Source organism: Neophocaena asiaeorientalis, unplaced genomic scaffold, assembly GCF_003031525.2.
Source record: "Neophocaena asiaeorientalis asiaeorientalis breed wild unplaced genomic scaffold, Neophocaena_asiaeorientalis_V1.1 scaffold680, whole genome shotgun sequence".
NCBI lineage: Eukaryota > Metazoa > Chordata > Mammalia > Artiodactyla > Phocoenidae > Neophocaena > Neophocaena asiaeorientalis.
This window is the reverse complement of record NW_020171816.1, coordinates 216916-230992: the sequence shown is the minus strand read 5'-3', so window position 1 is coordinate 230992 and position 14077 is coordinate 216916. Positions and strand designations below refer to the sequence as shown.

Below are 14077 nucleotides of genomic sequence, written 5' to 3'. Positions count from 1 at the left end.
GGCTTTTTTTTTTTTTTTTTTTTTTTTTTTACAGAGACAACATTCCTGTAACCGAATGCTTTGTAGGTACCAACATGGATCTTTCCTGGTTTCCTGGAATTGTTAACCAAAGCTCAAAACTGGAATGTGGGTAGAGAAGAACAAATCACTGCTGAGGGGGAGGTTCCCTCCCTGTATCTTTCTCAGAGGCTTCTTTTCGGCAGTTTTTTTTTTTTTTAAATTCTTTTTTTCGGGGCTTCCCTGGTGGCGCAGTGGTTGAGAGTCCGCCTGCCGATGCAGGGGACACGGGTTCGTGCCCCGGTCCGGGAAGATCCCACATGCCGCGGAGCGGCTGGGCCCGTGAGCCATGGCCGCTGAGCCTGCGCGTCCGGAGCCTGTGCTCCGCAACGGGAGAGGCCACGACAGTGAGAGGCCCGCGTACAGCAAAAAAAAAAAAAAAAAAAAAAAAAAAAAGTAAAATTCTTTTTTTCGGGGGAGGCTGCGTTGGGTCTTCGTTGCTGCGCGAGTGGGGCTACTCTTTGTTGCGGTGCCCTGGCTTCTCATTGTGGTGGCTTCTCTTGTTACAGAGCACAGACTCTTAAGAGTGAGGGCTTCAGTAGTTGTGGCATGTGGGCTCTAGAGCGCAGGCTCAGTAGTTCTGGCGCATGGGCTTATTAGTTGCTCCACGGTATGTGGGACCTTCCCAGACCAGGGATTGAACCCATGTCCCCTGCATTGACAGGCAGATTCTCAACCACTGTGACACCAGGGAAGTCCCTTTTCAGCAGTATTGACACTGTAGCTGTCATCTTTGACCTCTAGTACCAGAGGGTCACAGAGGTTCTTTTTTTTTTTAAAGAAAAAAATTATTACGATAATTTAAGTATCATAAAATTCACCCATTTTAAGTATATAATTCAGTGATTTTTAGTAAATTTACCAAGTCGTGCAACCATAAAGTGATTTCAGACTTAAAGAAAAGTTGTAAAAACAGTACAAAGACTTTCTATGTGATTTGTACACACAGTCCCCAAATGTTAACATTTTACCACATTTGGGTTTTTTTGTTTTTTTTTTTAATTTGTTTATTTTAAAACATGAAACCCAAGCTGAATAGAAACCACAGAAATTACATTGACGAGATTTTTAGTATTTGCCAAGAAAAATAAAGCCCCCAGAGAAATAAAAATCAAACCCCAAACCCAGTTAAAAAAAACCAGAAACACAGTGGCAGCACATACAGCCATGGCCCTACGGAAGCTGGAGAATGCCAAGCGATTCAGGCCTCAGTTCCTCGCTCAGGATGCTAAATCACTTTGTGGAGGGATGCAAGGGCCAGGAGAGAAACCCGGGAGGGGGAGTCTTAACAAATGCAGAGATTTTTGAATGATCCCTTCTCTTGAAGAGGCATCATTTAACTTGTCTTCCCATCACACCCCCTCCCTTGGTGGTTTGAGGTACTCTTTGGTTGGGAAAAGTAAGTAAATTTCTGGTGGGTTGAGTGGATGCTTTGGAAAGTGATGAGGGCTTAACCTATCTTGTCAGCACTCCCAAGAGCGTCGGTCCCCTGCTGGGCAGAGCTGAGGTTGGGGGTTGGGGTTGGAGGATGGGAAATAGGACCAGATTCAAATCTCCCACTGCTGCACACTGTAAGGTTTTTGTGGGGCTTAAAAAAAACCCAACAAATGTTTTCCCCCGTGAGAGAGCTGGCATTTGGATGCCTGATACACAAAGAAGGACTTGTGTGCTAGCTAGCATTAGACCAAGAAGCAACAGCAGCCAGGGGAAAGGCGAAGCAAGCTTACATCCATTGGCCTGATGTTTTTTTGTAATACAGTGGTTCTTAACAGTGGGGAGAGGGCGGGGGTAAGGCAGTTTGGATATCCTTTTCTCGCCTCTCCAGCCACTGGACATTTGGCAATATCCAGAGACACTTTCGGTTGTCACTACTGGCACTAGTGAGTAGAGGCCAGGGATGCTGCTAAACATCCTACAACACACAGGACAGCCCCCGTAGTGAATTATCTGGCCCAAAATTTAAACAGTGCCAAGTTTGAGAAACCCTGGTATAAGGGGACGGGAGTTATGGTTAGCCATAGAGAGGATGACCCAACTTGCCATGGGTTGACTTTTTTTTTTTTTGCGGTACGCGGGCCTCTCACTGCCGTGGCCTCTCCCGCTGCGGAGCACAGGCTCCGGACGCACAGGTCCAGCGGCCATGGCTCACGGGCCCAGCCACTCCGCGGCACGCAGGATCCTCCCAGACCGGGGCACGAACCCGTGTCCCCCGCATCGGCAGGCGGACTCTCAACCATTGCGCCACCAGGGAAGCCCCATGGGTTGACTTCTAATGAATCACCTTTCTCTTTACCTTCCTCCTGGTCCTAACAGAAAGGGGAATGGTGGGTGGGGTTAAGAGTGTAGTGATAGAGTGCAGACATGGCTCCTGCCCACCCTCCAGACTGCCAGTCACAAGCCTAGCCTGTGCCCTTGGGGTAGGAGCTTCAGAATGAGACCTACTTGATGTATTGCCCAGAATAAGTTCTTTAAAGAACCAAAGGGTTTTTTGGGGTTTTTTTTCTTTTGGTTTTTTGTTTTGGCCATGCCGCGCACCTTGCAGGGTCTTAGTTCCCCTACCAGGGATTGAATCTGGGCAGAGCTGAGGTTGGGGGTTGGGGTTGGAGGATGGGAAATAGGACCAGATTCAAATCTCCCACTGCTGCACACTGTAAGGTTTTTGTGGGGCTTAAAAAAAACCCAACAAATGTTTTCCCCCGTGAGAGAGCTGGCATTTGGATGCCTGATACACAAAGAAGGACTTGTGTGCTAGCTAGCATTAGACCAAGAAGCAACAGCAGCCAGGGGAAAGGCGAAGCAAGCTTACATCCATTGGCCTGATGTTTTTTTGTAATACAGTGGTTCTTAACAGTGGGGAGAGGGCGGGGGTAAGGCAGTTTGGATATCCTTTTCTCGCCTCTCCAGCCACTGGACATTTGGCAATATCCAGAGACACTTTCGGTTGTCACTACTGGCACTAGTGAGTAGAGGCCAGGGATGCTGCTAAACATCCTACAACACACAGGACAGCCCCCGTAGTGAATTATCTGGCCCAAAATTTAAACAGTGCCAAGTTTGAGAAACCCTGGTATAAGGGGACGGGAGTTATGGTTAGCCATAGAGAGGATGACCCAACTTGCCATGGGTTGACTTTTTTTTTTTTTGCGGTACGCGGGCCTCTCACTGCCGTGGCCTCTCCCGCTGCGGAGCACAGGCTCCGGACGCACAGGTCCAGCGGCCATGGCTCACGGGCCCAGCCACTCCGCGGCACGCAGGATCCTCCCAGACCGGGGCACGAACCCGTGTCCCCCGCATCGGCAGGCGGACTCTCAACCATTGCGCCACCAGGGAAGCCCCATGGGTTGACTTCTAATGAATCACCTTTCTCTTTACCTTCCTCCTGGTCCTAACAGAAAGGGGAATGGTGGGTGGGGTTAAGAGTGTAGTGATAGAGTGCAGACATGGCTCCTGCCCACCCTCCAGACTGCCAGTCACAAGCCTAGCCTGTGCCCTTGGGGTAGGAGCTTCAGAATGAGACCTACTTGATGTATTGCCCAGAATAAGTTCTTTAAAGAACCAAAGGGTTTTTTGGGGTTTTTTTTCTTTTGGTTTTTTGTTTTGGCCATGCCGCGCACCTTGCAGGGTCTTAGTTCCCCTACCAGGGATTGAACCTGGGCTTGGCAGTGAAAGCTCCAACTCCTAACCACTAGGCCACCAGAGAACTCCCCCCCAAAGGTGATTTTTAGAATCAGTCTGAGAAGTGACTAAGATATTCTGTTATCCAGCAGACATACCAGCTGGATATGAGGCTTGAGGGTCAGCAGATCACACACATTTGATAGCAGTTGCTAGAAAAACAAGTTGAGAATTCCCTAAACAGATTGTATTTCACTTGTCAGTTTTCCAGGGAGTATTTAAAATATGGGTGCTGATTTTCATAGCCCTTGGTTATAGTGTATCAAATATTGGAAGCCAAATGAATATCTTTTCATTTGGTTTTATTTTGGAAGAAGGTTTCACAGAGCCTTATAACTGGAGCCAGCATGTTGAACTAGTTATAGAGACTCAACTCAAAGTAAAAGATGCATATATTTTATCTTAATATAATAGCATATTACTGTAAATGGGACATACCCTCCTGTGCAAAACTGGTTGGTCTGTCTGGAATCATGTTGGATATATCAGAAACAACTCATTTTAACTTTTGTTAACATGGTGAATACTGAGCTCTTCTATGTGTAAGACCTTGGACTAAGTAGTATACATTTTTTAATGAAAAAATGGACATGTCTCCTTATGGTCTAGTGGGGTGACACTTTAAAATTTTTTAATTTTTAAAACTTTTCATTTTGAAATAATCTCAGTCTTTCAAGGGGGTACAAAGTAGTGGAAAGAATACCAATACTCTTCAACATTTCATAATCATTAAGTTAACATAGATATAACATTATCTAATATACATAACTTTTCAGATTTTGCCAGTTGTCCGCTAATGTCGTTTCTCTGGTTTAGTATGCAAGCCAGGATCATATGTTGTATTGAGTTGTGATATCTCCTTTTATTCTCTGTGGCACTCCTCAGTCTTTCTTTGTCTTTCATGGCCTCGACACTTTAGAAAAGTACTGGCAGTTATTTTGTAGGACATTTCTCTGTTTGGATTTGTCTGTTTCCTTGTGATTAAATTCAGGTTATGCATTTTTTGGCAAGAATACCCCAGGAGTGATGTGTGTCTTTCCTTATATATCATCAGGTAGCACATGGTTTTGTCCTATCACTAGTGATATTAAGTTAGACCCCTTGGTTAAGGTGGTGTTTGTCAGATTTCACCACTGTAAAGTTACTATTTTAGGTATAATTAACTTACTATTATAAGTTATAATTAATTAATTAATTATAAATTATAATTAATAAGTATTTTGTGGGGGCATACTTTGAGATTATAAATATCCTATTTCTCAGCATGCCTTTTTCACTTAATAATTTTAGCATCCATTGATAGCTTTTGCACATAAAGTTACTACTGTGGGTTTTTATCTAAGGGCAATTTTCTATTTCCATCATTTCTTACACATTTGTTAGAATTCTATAAGGTTGAGCCATCCCATCTCCCTTATTTTATGTAGTGAATAGAACTAAAAAATATGGTGTATACACACATAATGCATTTTTATATCTATCTGTGTATATATATTAAAAACTATGATTTCATGATGTTATAAATTCCAATTCTAATCCAATATCACAGAGTTCATTCTAGCTTTACCTCATTCCTTATTTGTAATTCTTTTTGCTAATAGTAAAAATCCTGGCTTTCATTATCCACAATATGTTTACTTATTTGCTCAATCCCAGAGTATACATAAAGTAGTTTCAGGTTGTTAATTCATCCCCCTGTGAAAAACTAGAATCCAGTATTTGGGTACAGTTCTTTTTGTCTTTAGCCTGAGAGTGTATAGTCAAAATACTGTTTCCCAAAGTTAGTTAGGGTGGTTCTTCACCACCTCACCCACTCTTCTGTGTGGTTGTTACTCATTTTACTGTAGAAAAAGTAGAAAACACAGGTTAAGAGAAAAGGGTTAGTATCTCCAGTGATCTCTATATTGCTTTTTATTTATTTATTTTTGGCTGCCATTAGGTCTTCGTTGCTGCACACAGGCTTTCTTTAGTTGCGGCGAGTAGGGGCCACTTTTTTGTGATTAAATTCAGGTTATGCATTTTTTGGCAAGAATACCCCAGGAGTGATGTGTGTCTTTCCTTATATATCATCAGGTAGCACATGGTTTTGTCCTATCACTAGTGATATTAAGTTAGACCCCTTGGTTAAGGTGGTGTTTGTCAGATTTCACCACTGTAAAGTTACTATTTTAGGTATAATTAACTTACTATTATAAGTTATAATTAATTAATTAATTATAAATTATAATTAATAAGTATTTTGTGGGGGCATACTTTGAGATTATAAATATCCTATTTCTCAGCATGCCTTTTTCACTTAATAATTTTAGCATCCATTGATAGCTTTTGCACATAAAGTTACTACTGTGGGTTTTTATCTAAGGGCAATTTTCTATTTCCATCATTTCTTACACATTTGTTAGAATTCTATAAGGTTGAGCCATCCCATCTCCCTTATTTTATGTAGTGAATAGAACTAAAAAATATGGTGTATACACACATAATGCATTTTTATATCTATCTGTGTATATATATTAAAAACTATGATTTCATGATGTTATAAATTCCAATTCTAATCCAATATCACAGAGTTCATTCTAGCTTTACCTCATTCCTTATTTGTAATTCTTTTTGCTAATAGTAAAAATCCTGGCTTTCATTATCCACAATATGTTTACTTATTTGCTCAATCCCAGAGTATACATAAAGTAGTTTCAGGTTGTTAATTCATCCCCCTGTGAAAAACTAGAATCCAGTATTTGGGTACAGTTCTTTTTGTCTTTAGCCTGAGAGTGTATAGTCAAAATACTGTTTCCCAAAGTTAGTTAGGGTGGTTCTTCACCACCTCACCCACTCTTCTGTGTGGTTGTTACTCATTTTACTGTAGAAAAAGTAGAAAACACAGGTTAAGAGAAAAGGGTTAGTATCTCCAGTGATCTCTATATTGCTTTTTATTTATTTATTTTTGGCTGCCATTAGGTCTTCGTTGCTGCACACAGGCTTTCTTTAGTTGCGGCGAGTAGGGGCCACTTTTCGTTGCGGTGTGCAGGCTTCTTATTGTGGTGGCTTCTCTTGTTGGGGAGCACGGGCTCTAGGCACGCAGGCTCAGTAGTTGTGGCGCATGGGCTTAGTTGCTCTGCGGCATGTGGGATCTTCCTGGACCAGGGCTCGAACCTGTGTCCCCTGCATTGGCAGGCAGATTCTTTATTTTTTTATTTATTTATTTTATTTATTTATTTTTGGCTGCATTGGGTCTTCATTGCTGTGTGCGGGCTTTCTCTAGTTATGGCAAGCGGGGGTTGCTCAGCAGTTGTGGCGCAGGGGCTTAGCTGCTCCGCAGCATGTGGGATCTTCCCGGGCCAGGGCTCGAACCCGTGTCCCCTGCATTGGCAGGCAGATTCTCAACCACTGCACCACCAGGGAAGTCCCTGGCAGGCAGATTCTTAACCACTGTGCCACTAGGGAAGCCCTATATTGCTTTTTTTTAAAAAATTAATTAATGGACTTTGTTTTTTTAGAGCAGTTTTAGGCTCACAAAAAAATTGAGCATCTCCAACACGACACCCACAGCCTTCTTCACCATCCACTGTGGTACACTTATTACAATCAGTGAAACAACATTGATACATCATTATCAACTCAAAGTCCATAGTTTACATGAGGGTTCACTCTTGGTGTTGTAGATTTGTGAGTTTGGACAAATTGATAATGACATATATCAACCATTATAGTACATGCAGAGTTGTTTCATTGCCCTAAAAATCCTCTGTGCTTTACCTGTTCATCCTTTCCTCAATGGTTGCTGGGTTGCAAACCCCTAGCGACCGTTTTCTTTTTACTGTCTCCATAGTTTGTTCCAGAATCTCATGTAGTTGGAATCATACAGTATGTAGCTTTTTGCAGATTGGTTTCTTTCACATAGTAATATGCACTTGCTAGTAATTGTCTTCTTTCACTTAGTAATATGGATTTAAGTTTCCTCCATGTCTTTTTGTGTTTTGATAGATCTTTTTTTTTTTGAAGCTCTGAATAATACTTTATTGTCTGAATGTACCACAGTTTGTTTATTCATTCACCTAAAGGGCAACTTAGTTGCTTCTGAGTTTTGGCAGTTATGAATAAAGCTGCTATAGGATACATCCATATGTAGGGTTTTGTATGGGCATAAGTTTTCCATTTATTTGGGTAATACTAAGGAGTGCAGTTGCTGGATTTCACGGTAAGAGTATGTTTAGTTTTGTAAGAAACTGCCAAACTGTCTTCCAGAGTGGCTGTAGCATTTTGCATTCCCACCAGCAGTGAATGAGAATTCTTGTTGCTCCACATCCTCACCAGCGTTTGATGTCAGTATTCAGGACATTCTAATAGCTACGTAATGGTGTCTCATTTTAATTTGTATTTCCCTGATGACATAGAATGTGAGCATCTTTTCATAAGCTTATTTGCCAGCTCTAGGGTTCTGCCCCACCCCTCTCCACCCGCATTGTTCTTTAGCAAGTAGAAGAGGTTCCCATCTATTCTAGTTTGCTGAGAGTTTTTATCATGAATGGCTGTTGGATTTTGTAAATGCTTTTTCTGCTTCTATTGATATGACCTTGTAATTCTTTTTTATTTGTTTTAGCCTGTTGATGTGATGGATTATATTAATTGATTTTTCAAAGTTGAACCAACCTTGCATTGCATACCTGGAATAAATTGCATTTGTTTATGGCATATAATTCTTTGCATACATTGTTGGATTTGCTTTGCTAATACTTTGTTGAGGATTTTTACATCTACCCTCATGGGAGATATTGGGTTTTTTCTTGTAATATCTTTGTCTGGTTTTAGTATTAGGGTGATGTCTGCCTCATAGAATGAGTTAGAAAATGTGTCCTCTACTTCTGTCTTCTGGAAGAGACTGTAGAAAATTAGTATAAATTCCTTAAATGTTTGGTAGGCTTCATCAGTGAACTCATCGGGGCCTGGTGCTTTCAGTTTTGGAATATTATTATTGATCCAATTTCATTAGTAGATATAGACCTATACAGATTGTCTTTTTCTTCTTGTGTGAGTTTTAACAGGTTGTATTTTTCTAAGAATTGCTCCTATTCACCAGGGTTATCAAATTTGTGGGCATGGAGTTGTTCATAATATTCCTTTGTTATCCTTTTATTGTCCATGAAATCAGTACTGATGGCCCCTATTTCATTTTTGCTATTAGTAATTTGTATCTTTCTTTTTTTTAGTTAGCCTGGTTAGATGTTTATCCATTTTATTGATATTTTTAAAAACCTAACTTCTAGTTTCATTGATATTTCTCTATGAATTCTCTGTTTTCATTATCATTGATTTCTTTCCTTATTTTTATCATTTATTTTGCTCTTTTTGGATTTAACTTACTCTTCTTTTTATAGTTTTCTAAGGTGGAGGTTTAGATTATTGAGTTTAGATCTTCATTTTTTCTATTATGTGCATTCAGTGCTATAAATTTCCTTCTGAGCACTGCTTTCCCTGCATCCCACAAATTTCAACAAGTTGTGTTTTCAGCTTCATTTCGTTTCAAATTTTAAAATAAAAGTTCTCTTGAGAGATTTCTTCTTTGATCCATGTGTTATTTAGAAATGTGTTGTTTAATCTCCAGGTATTTGGAGATTTTACAGCTGTCTTTCTGTTATTGATTTCTAGTTTTATTATGTTGTGGTCTGAGAACATACATTTATAATTTCTATTTTAAATGTGATAAGGTGTGTTTTTTGGCCCAGAATGTTGTCTGTGTTAGTGAATGTTCCATCTGAGCTTGAGAAGAATGTGTATTCTTCTATTTTTGGATGAAATAGTCTATAAACATTGAATAGATTATTGCTGTTATTTTGATGTGTACCCTTCCAAATTTTCCTATGTACATATCATCCATAACCTTTGTATTTACAAAGTAGGATAATCTTGTACACATGATTTTATAACCTTTTCTTTTCAAGTATTGTGGGCATATTTCCTTGTCATTAAATACATTTTTATCATATCACTTTTAATGGCTCTGTAATGCTCCATAGTATAGATTACCATGATTTAACGGTTCTTCATTTGATATTTTGAGATTATTTCTTTAGTTTATTAAAGAATGCTATGATGAATCTCCTTGTAGCTAAATAGTCATACATCCTTAATTACTTCTTTAAGTTAATTCCTCCAGGTAGACTTGCCAGATTAAGAGGTAAGCATATTTTATGACTTAATAAATATAGTCAAATTGCCATCCAGAAATTTCCTGATTTATTTTTTACCAACAGTGTTTGAGAGTACCTGTCTTCCCTGCATCCCAACAGGTGCCAAGTGTTAATAACAAAATATTTTTATTGAGTGGTGGTACATGGATGTGTGTTATTGTGTTCTCTAACTTTCTGTGTGTTTGAAATATTTCATAATTTAAAGAAAAAATTTTGCCCATGTAGCAAAGGAGGGAGTGATTTAATCTTCTGTCTTAGGTTATTAGTGAAATAGAATGTTTTTACATTTGATTACTAGTTATTTGTACTTCTTTTGTAAATTGTTGGTTCCTGATGAATATTCAGCTAAAAGTGAAAAAAATAGGACATCTTAGTTACCCTGTCTAGTCTTAAGGGATATCTATTAGACTTTTTGAAATGGTTGAAAATAGGTATATTACCTGAATATGACATGGGGTTTCTCAAAACTTTATCCCTCAGAAAAGAGAATCCTTTTTTTTTTTTAAGCAGGCAAAGAAATTTAACACAGTTTTGGTGATTATTCCACGGTTATAATCTCAAAAATAAAAAGTTGGATAACATGTTTAATAAAACAAGTATTCAAATTCACTTACAGGACCATTGAAAGAATTGACTATTGTAGTTTCATGCCAAAAAATACTCCTGGCTTACGATAAACTTCCCCACAATAACATTATTCACAGATTCAAAATGTGGTATATCTTCTTAAAATTTATTTTATTGAAGTTTAGTTGATTTACAATGTTGTGTTAATTTCTGCTGTACAGCAAAGTGATTCCATTATACATATATATATATACATTCTTTTTCATATTCTTTTCCATTATGGTTTATCACAGGATATTGAATAGAGTTCCCTGTGCTATACAGTAGGACCTTGTCATTTACCCATTCTATATATAATAGTTCGCATCTGCTAATCCCAAACTCCCAATCCGTCCCTCCCCCACCCCTCTTCCCCCTTGTCAACCACAAGTCTGTTCTCTGTGTCTGTGAGTCGGTTTCTGTTTCTCTCTCTCTCTTTTTTTTTAATTTGGTTGTGCTGGGTCTTAGTTACGGCAGGCGGGCTCCTTAGTTGTGGCATGCGAACTATTAGTTGCAGCACGCATGCAAGATCTAGTTCCCCAACCAGGGATCGAACCTGGGCCCCCTGCGTTGGGAGCGCAGAGTCTTACCCACTGGACCACCAGGGAAGTCTCCCAACATGTTTTGATTGAAGTGAAGACTTGCTACATAAAGCTTTTATTAGCATTATCAGCAACTCCAAACAGCATGATCTGTATGTCTTGGGCTTAGGTTGTACAAATGGTTCCCTTTTTAGAGCACATCATTTTAATTGCCATAAAATTTGCTTAAGATATACCACATTTTGTGGGCAGAAGACCTAAATAGACATTTCTCCAAAAAAGACATACAGATGGCTAACAGGCACATGAAAAGATGCTCAACATCACTAATTATTAGAGAAATGAAAATCAGAACTACAATGAGGTACTACCTCACACTGGTCAGAATGGCCATCATTAAAAAAATCTACAAATAACAAAAGCTGGAGAGGGTGTGGAGAAAAGGGAACCCTCCTACACAGTTGGTGGGAACGTAAATTGGTGTAGCCACTGTGGAAAACAGTATACAGGTTCCTCAAAACCTAGAGTTGCTATATGATCCAGTAATCCTACACCCGGGCATATATCTGGATAAAACTATAATTCAAAAAGATACAAGCACCGCTATGTTCATAGCAGCACTGTTCACAATAGTCAAGACATGGAAGCAACCTAAATAAGTGTCCATTGACAGAAGAATGGATAAAGAAGATGTGGTACATATATATAATGAAATACTACTCATCCATAAAAAAAGAATGAAGTAATACCATTTGCAGCTACATGGATGGACCTAGAGATTATCATATTAAGTCAGAATCTAAAATATGACACAAATGAACTTTGTGTGTGTGTGTGTGTGTGTGTGTGTGTGTGTGTGTGTGGTACGCGGGCCTCTTACTGTTGTGGCCTCTCCCGTTTCGGAGCACAGGCTCCTGACGCGCAGGCTCAATGGCCATGGCTCACGGGCCTAGCTGCTCCGCGGCATGTGGGATCTTCCCAGACCAGGGCATGAACCCGTGTCCCCTGCATCGGCAGGCGGACTCTCAATCACTGCGCCACCAGGGAAGCCCAAATGAACTTATTTTTGGAACAGAAACCGACTCACAGACATAGAGGACAGACTTGTGGTTTCCAAGGGGGAAGGGGAGTGGGAGAGGGAGGGATGGACTGAGAGTTTGGGATTAGCAAATGCAAACTATTATGTATAGAATGGATAAACAACAAGGTCCTACTGTATAGCACAGGGAACTCAGTATTCAATATCCTTGATAAATCATAATGTCAAAGAATATGAAAAAGAATGTATATATATGTATAATGGAATCACTTTGCTGTACAGCAGAAATTAACACAGCATTGTAAATCAACTAAACTTCAATAAAATAAATTTTTAAAAAATGATGTGTTCGGACTTCCCTGGTGGCGCAGTGGTTAAGAATCCGCCTGCCAATGCAGGGGACACGGGTTCAAGCCCTGGTCTGGGAAGATCCCACATGCCGCGGAGCAGCTAAGCCTGTGCACCACAACTACTGAGCCTGCACTCTAGAGCCCGCGAGCCACAACTACTGAGCCTGTGTGCCACAACTACTGAAGCCCGTGTGCCTAGAGCCCTGCTCCACAACAAAAAGAAGCCACCGCGATGAGAAGCCCATGCACCGCATCGAAGAGTAGCCCCCACTTGCCACGACTAGAGAATGCCAGCGTGCAACAACGAAGACCCAACGCAGCTGTAAATAAATGAATGAATGATGTGCTCTAGAGAACTGCTAGATGACCTAAAATGGCTCTGTTGGTGATTAAAAATGCAGCATGTAAAAAGCTTGAATAAAATAGAAGTGTACAAATGGAAGGGGTACTGTCTCTAAATCATTATTTCTTCTCTCTCTCTCTTCTTTGCTTTTTGAAGTATCACGTACTTACAGTAAAGAGCAGAGATCATAAGCGTACTATTCAGTGAATTGTCACAAGTTGAATACACCTATTGTCTTAGTTTGGGTGCTATAACAAAATATCATAGACTGGTTACAGTACTTAAATAGTAGAAATTTGTCACAGTTTTGGAGGCTGGAAAGTCCAAGATCATGGTGCCAGCCAGTATGTTTCCCTGTGGGGGCCCTATTCCTGGTTTGCAGATTGCTGCCTTGTTGTGTATCCTCACATGGTAGAGAGAAAGATTCTCTCTTGTTTGTCTCTTAGAGTACTAATCTCATTCATGAAGGCTCTACCCTCGTGACCTAATTACATCCTACCTCCAAATACCATCACATTGGGGATTAGGGCTTCAACATATGAATTGGGGTAGCAGGGTGGACATAAACGTTCTGTCCAAGGACCTATGTAACTGCAGCCCAGGTTAATAAACAGGATGCTGCTCCATGTGAAGAAGCCTCTCCTGGTCATTAATCTTTCTCCCCTTCCCAGAGGTAGTCACTGTCCTAAGTTGTCATTCTGTAGAGTCCTTTGACTTGCTTTTGATCCTTATGTATATGGAATCACACATGATGTGTTCTTCTACCTGACTTTTATACTGAGTATTGTTTTTAAAATTCATTTTGTGTTTAAGTGGGATGTGTTCATTTTCATTGTTGTACGGTCTTTCAGTATAAGAACATACCGCAGGAATTTCCCTGGCAGTCCAGTGGTTAAGAATCCCCCTTCGAATGCAGGGGACAGACACGGTTTCAACCTCTGGTCGGGGAACTAAGATCCCACATGCCACAGGGCAACTAAGCGCGTGTGCCACAACTACTGAGCACTCGGGCCACAACTAGAGAGCTTGTGTGCCACAACTACAGAGCCCACGTGCTCTGGAGCCTGCGTGTCGCAACTAGAGAGCCCTTAAACTGCACCTACTGAGCCTGCGTGCCACAGCGGAGAATCCTGCATGCCACAACAAAGATCCTGCCTGCCGCGACTAAGACCCAATGTAGCCAAAAATTAAATGAATAAATAAACAAATATTTAAAGAAGGAAAAAGGGGCTTCCCTGGTGGCGCAGTGGTTGGGAGTCCGCCTGCCGATGCAGGGG

At 40.5% G+C, this 14077-nt stretch overlaps 1 protein-coding gene and 1 non-coding gene across 3 annotated transcripts in view; one reads left to right on the top strand and one right to left on the bottom strand.

Annotated features, from left to right (window-relative positions):
- RBM6 (RNA binding motif protein 6) overlaps nt 1-14077 on the top strand; it is a 111116-nt gene that overhangs the window by 56915 nt on the left and 40124 nt on the right. The window lies entirely within an intron of this gene.
- TRNAG-CCC (transfer RNA glycine (anticodon CCC)) lies at nt 11062-11134 on the bottom strand. Its single transcript has one exon. It is a non-coding gene; the product is annotated as a tRNA-Gly (tRNA).